Below are 6,012 nucleotides of genomic sequence, written 5' to 3'. Positions count from 1 at the left end.
TACAAGTATATATATATATAATCCTTTACATGATATGAATATAGGGAATGGCCAGACTATCCCCATGTAATAGAAAAGCTAACTGAGATGAACGGGAAATTCCAACTAAAATTTGTTATGTATTCCTCCCCATGGACGCCAAACAATTAGCTGGGTTTTTGCCTTCTCTGTGTATATGCTTAAATTTCACTCTTTCATTGTTCAAGAATTGCTTAAGTTTGTTTAGCCACCTGAGAATATGCCAAGGACGAGCTTCTTCATTTTGGAGTATCCTGATACAAGTGCTGGAATCAGATTCAACTATCAAGTGGCTGATCTTACATTTATGAGAAAAATTTATGGCCCAATAGATGGTTATCATCTCTGTCTCTAGTGCATCATAAGACCAAGTTGGGGAGGAATAGTATAGAGAATAATTCCCTTGGGAGTTTCTAAAAACTCCCCCAAAACTAGATTATTTCCTAGTAAAGCTTCCATCAGTATTAACCTTCTGCCAACCTGAGGGAGGGGGGGTCCAAAGCACTAAAGCTAGCTTGAAAATATGCTTAATATTCTCACCAGGCACCCAGTTATAAAATAGATTGGGGAACTGCTGGTGTTTAACAATTTTCTAGATATAGGAAATGCATATGAAAACCACAGACTTACCCAATGGTTTAATATTACCATATTTGGCTTCATTTCTGCACATCTAGATAAATCAAGCAACTATACAAGGTATAATCAGCAAATTAGCTTCTTACACATCCTACTAACAACATAAGAATTTATCTCAGTTGACTTTAAGAGTGTCAATTTTTAATTGCTTCAACAGTTCAGGCCAAATCCTTTGAGAAAAAACACAAGAGAGAAATAAGTGTTCTAAACTTTCTTCTTCAGCCTTACATAGGTAACAACAAGAAGTCCCCCTTAATCCTTTCATTTTCATGATATCAACAATAGGAAGCAATGAATTCCATAGTCTCAGTAGAAAAAAGACATTGAAGGTGTTAACCACTTACCCCAAATTGCTTTCCCCTACAAGACTGGTTGCCATTTGTAGAATTTTTGAAAAATATAAGCTGACAGTTTTTGTGAGGGAGCTTGTTTGGTAATGAGCTTATCTCTTTAACAAATGGTTGTATTCTTTACCCATTTCACTTGTTAATCATTTAAAATGGTATTCAGAATTCTGCAATTCCATTGATTATCTGACCAATACTCCTTCACCTTAGTTACATAATTGGGGTTAGAGGTGGAACAAGTCAGCTTTTCCCCATTCCAAATCCACTTATCTAACCAAAAATTAATTTTCCCCTCTCCTAACTCCCATATAAATGGGAAAATTAATTTTCCCCTCTCCTAACTCCCATATAAATGGGTCTTCAGCTTGAGTTCTGACCTCCAGTAATTTAGTCCAGAGCCTGGAATCCCCTAGTTTTTTAGTAGCAAGGTTTGAATGAATAGACGTGCAGTACTTCCCTTTCATATAATAAGCCCATAGGCTATCTTGGGCCCTAAATTTAATCTATAATTTGCAAAGATTTATGAAACTGAGGTGTTGGAAGTCTTTAAAACCTAGTCCACCAACATTAAGTGGCTTACAAAGTTTTTGCTAGGATAGCTAATGAAATTGTTTCTTATGTCCAGCCCATAAGAATTTACTAAAAATTCTACCCAATAGAGCTTGAGTGCCTTTCTTCATAGTAAACATTTGAAGGGCATAGGAAGGGATAACAGTCAAGATAATTTTAAGAAGAGTGATTATTCCTCCATTGGAAAGGAAGGAATCTGTCCAACACTATAGCTAAGTTTTGATTTGATCAATAACATCATTGAATTTAGTTTACTTGGTTCTTCCTTTAACTAATTGAACTGCAAGATAAGCGATTGGTGAAGGGACAATTCTAGAACCAGTGTATTAAACAATCCAGTGTTTTATCTGTGGAATTGTGTTAAAGCTATTAAAAACATGACATTTCTATTTGTTAAGCTCTATATCAGAAGTCTATCTAAAATATTTGAGTCCTTTGTATGGAGTCTTTACAACAGTCTTTATAGCCTTGGAAAAAATAATAACAGCATCTGCGTGAGAGAGATGACTCACACAAATATTAGATCTGTGCTGATAGGTCAAATAAGGAGAAGAAGCAAACATGTGGTTTAGAAGTCTTGAGAGATAATCATGGCCATAATAAAGATTGTTGGGGATAGAGGGTTCCCTTATTTGATTCCCATAGAAGCAGTGAAGAAACCATGGCTTTTACCATTAATTAAAATAGAATGGTTATTGCACTTTAGCCATCTTCTCATCAGGGTGAGGAAATCCCCAGAGAAACCCTTAGCTGCTAGAGTTTCCAAAATGAAGTCCTAGTTAGTGGTATCATATGCCTTTTTAATATCCAAATTGAAAATAAAATTACTGCCTCTACATTTTCACCTGAGAAGTAGTACCTCTCTTTTGGGGTCCAGAAGCCTTCTTGGAGGGAGGATGAAGTCTATAGCATTTCTTTAGAGTATTCCCAAACATTCTACAGTGAGGGTAGTAATAAGGTCTTTGTTCCACCACAATGCTTTGCCAAAATCCCTTATCTTTAGTTCCAATCCCCTCCTTGTTCACATCACAAAGTATTATATCCCTTTCTTCTAAAATTCTAGCCCCAGCAGGTCTAGCCAGGTTATAATTTGGAGCATCCACCTTCAAAGGACAGCCAAGTGCATAACAAATGTTAAACAACACATTTTGATGATAATATTGAATAGGGAGGTTGGGTAGTTTGAACCATATAGGAGTAATTGGAGGTTTCTTGCTGGGATCAAACCCAGAAGTTCACTTAATTAGCTTCATTAGAGTGCCTGCAATTAGTAGGGATTGTTTGTCCAAAATTCTAGCATAATCTTCTTCATTTAATAATTTAATTAATAGGTGTCTGCCATCCATCAAACCAAGCTTTCAGGCTCCAATATGGTACATTTCTTCAAAGTATTTTTTGACATTTTCCATCTTTGGGTGCCCAAACTAAAATTTACCAACTAAAGTGAATTTAATTGTATCATTAAGTGATTGGATTACCCTAGGGGTAAAAATTATTGCTGGTTCACCATCCTTTAAACCCAAAGGATTCACATAGGGGCAACACCCTTTTACAACAGCAGCTGCATCATGTAGAGCTTTGAGGAAAAACTAGATGTTCAAATGATTTGGGAACATTCTGACCATTACCAACAACAACAGCATAAGCATCTTGGGTCCATTGGGCATTAACTTCTACATCAATGGGGAAAGCCTCCATTGAAACTAGTAGAAGGACTAATAAAAATAAAGAAAAATAGAGCTTCAGAGGATGATTGCTAACTTCTTCGAAATTTCAAAGATAGAAGAAAAAGAAGGAGTTCCAAACTTACCAAAGATAAAATCATAGTAACAATAACCTCCAAAAATTACTGCAGTATCTTCAAATCAAATAGGGAGGCACAACCACTTCCTTACCCATATATTTTTTTTCTTTGGTGAAAGGAGCATTATTCGGCTCCTTGCATGTTGATTCAAATAAAGCAATTACAATAGATGGAGAGGGTCCCCTATCTAAACCAAAACTCACACAAACTCACACAAGAAGTGACCCATCCACACACAGACTCATCTCTAACAGCAAGGAGAGAGCCAAAAAAGACTGAAAAACTATATAAATAAATATATATATTATATATAAACTATATATATATATAAAGAGTTACAAAGTACACCAAGAAACTCAACATACTAACAGGAAAACAAAAAGTGGGTGGCAACAGGTATGCAGGCAGCTAGATCACAAAAAGGAGAGACCAAATCAGTTTTGAACTCTAGGTAAGGTATTTGAAATTTATCTCCTTGGAGTAACAGATGTAATTGGGCTGGAGGGGTAGTGGAGACCGCTGCATGATTCAAGTTTGCACCCTCCAAAGCCCGAAGGTTAGTAGGCCTGTTGGCTTCCCTGTAGATAAAAGAGATTTTAATCTTGATCTCAGTAATAATCTTCTTTAATCTGTAAATCCATCAATTTATGTGCCAAGGTGGGGAAGAGGTGGCAGTGATTAGATCCACCAGATAAGCATAATCTACTTCAGCAATAATATACTTCCACCTCACTTCCATTACAAATTCAAGGGCCAAGTAAAGAGCAGCAGCTTCTGTTTCCAGAGCTTCAGCAATGTAGGAGGCCTTGAATAAAGCAAAGCGTTGCCAGTGTGATATCTGAAAATGCCTCCAATCCCAGCTTTCTTGTTGGTGAAACTTCCATCAGTGTTTATTTTAATGAAAGGATGAGGAGGCTTCTCCCATCTTACCTTTATAACCTTAGGGTGTTTGAGATCAAAATTGGACCTATCCTCAAAAATCTTACGGAAATTTTTCCAATTAATCAGCTTATGTAAGTAGGCCTGATAGTTAGCTACCTCAGAATCAGTAGTAGTAGCAATATCCTCATGCTTCACCTTGTTCCTAGCATTCTAAATGAACCATGCAACAATGAATGGAAGTGACATTAGTTTAATACCCTGCCAGTCTTTTAGGCTGTCTCTTAGGTTACCCCAGCCCACATTCATCAGGTTAAGGTTAATGTTAGAGTTTAACTTGTTCCAAACCCCCTAGCAAAATGGCATCTGAAGAAAAGATGATCACTGGATTCTTGATTATTTTTGCAGAGGTGGCATCTTGAAGGGCCTTTCAACCCTTTCAGCTTTAGAATGTCATCAGTTGGGATTAGGTCATTGAGTACTCTCCAAGAAAAGAACAACATAGATGGGGTTAAGAAATTTTGGCAAATGCTAATATTTCACTTGCATTCTTCCCATCTGAAAAGGCTAATCTGGATGTCCTTTGAGATGCTAGCTCTGGTCCTTTTAATGAGTTGAATCTGGTCTTTTTTATTTCTATCAAACTGGATTTTAAAAATACTTCTAGTAGCTGAATCTTTCAGAATTTTGTTCAAGGCATCCACAGACCACACATTTCCATTCCAACAGTCTTTGATAAGCAAATCCTCTCCTTTCTCATTCTGTAGTGGCTCCAATTGCGTCCTTCCGCACCATTTATCCTTCCAGAAATTGATCTCTCCATGTCCCAGCTCCCAAATAAGAAATTTATCAATCTCCTCCCTTCCCTTGAGCATCTGGGCCCAAATCTTGGAGTCTCCAACTTTCTTAGTAACCTCTCCAAGGAGATCACTTTTACAATATTTTGCAATCATGTAGTTTGACCAAAGGCTTTCATTTTGTCTAAATCTGATATAGAGTTTACATATGCTGATTTGTTGCATATGGTGTAGACCGTTAAAACCCAAACCTCCAGCTTCAAAAGGTTTAGCCACTCTTTGCCAACTAGCTCAAATCATTTGTTTCATGTTGCCAGCCCAAAGAAATCTATTAAAAGTTCTCTCCAACATCAAAGTGGTGCTTCTTTTCATGTTGGCCACTTGAAGGGTATAGAGGGGGATTGATGTGAGGATGCTCTTAAGAATGGTGATCCTTCCACCATTAGATAAATAAGAGTTTGACCACCCCTGAAGGGTAGAATTGATTTTATCTATAACCTCGTCAAACTGGATCTGTTTGATTCTACCTCTAACATTTTGGTTGCCCAGGTATTGAAAAGGGATGCTCATGGAAGAAAAACCAGTGAAGTTTAACATCCACTGCCTGATTGGAACAGGAACTCTCTTGCTTGCAAGGATCTGACACATCTCTTTATTGACTTTCAGCACATATACCTGTTGAAAATTGTTCAAGCACTCATCAATGTATCTAGTTGCAGCCTTGGTTGCCCTTGTGAAAATGAGAATATCGTCAGCATAAATAAGGTGACCGATATCCATCTTAGCTTTGTTATGATATGCAATGGAACTTTTCTTTTTCTCCTAGCCATTAATAAGTCTAGATAAATAATCTAAGACTAGAATGAAAATAGTAGGGGAAAGAGGGTCTCCTTGTTTAAGACCTCTAGTTGCTTTAAAAAAATCATGTGCTTTTCCATTTATGAAAACTGAATTGGCA

The sequence above is a fragment of the Phalaenopsis equestris genome, unplaced genomic scaffold (assembly GCF_001263595.1).
Source record: "Phalaenopsis equestris unplaced genomic scaffold, ASM126359v1 Scaffold206373, whole genome shotgun sequence".
NCBI classification, from domain to species: domain Eukaryota; kingdom Viridiplantae; phylum Streptophyta; class Magnoliopsida; order Asparagales; family Orchidaceae; genus Phalaenopsis; species Phalaenopsis equestris.
This window is presented reverse-complemented; position numbering follows the sequence as displayed.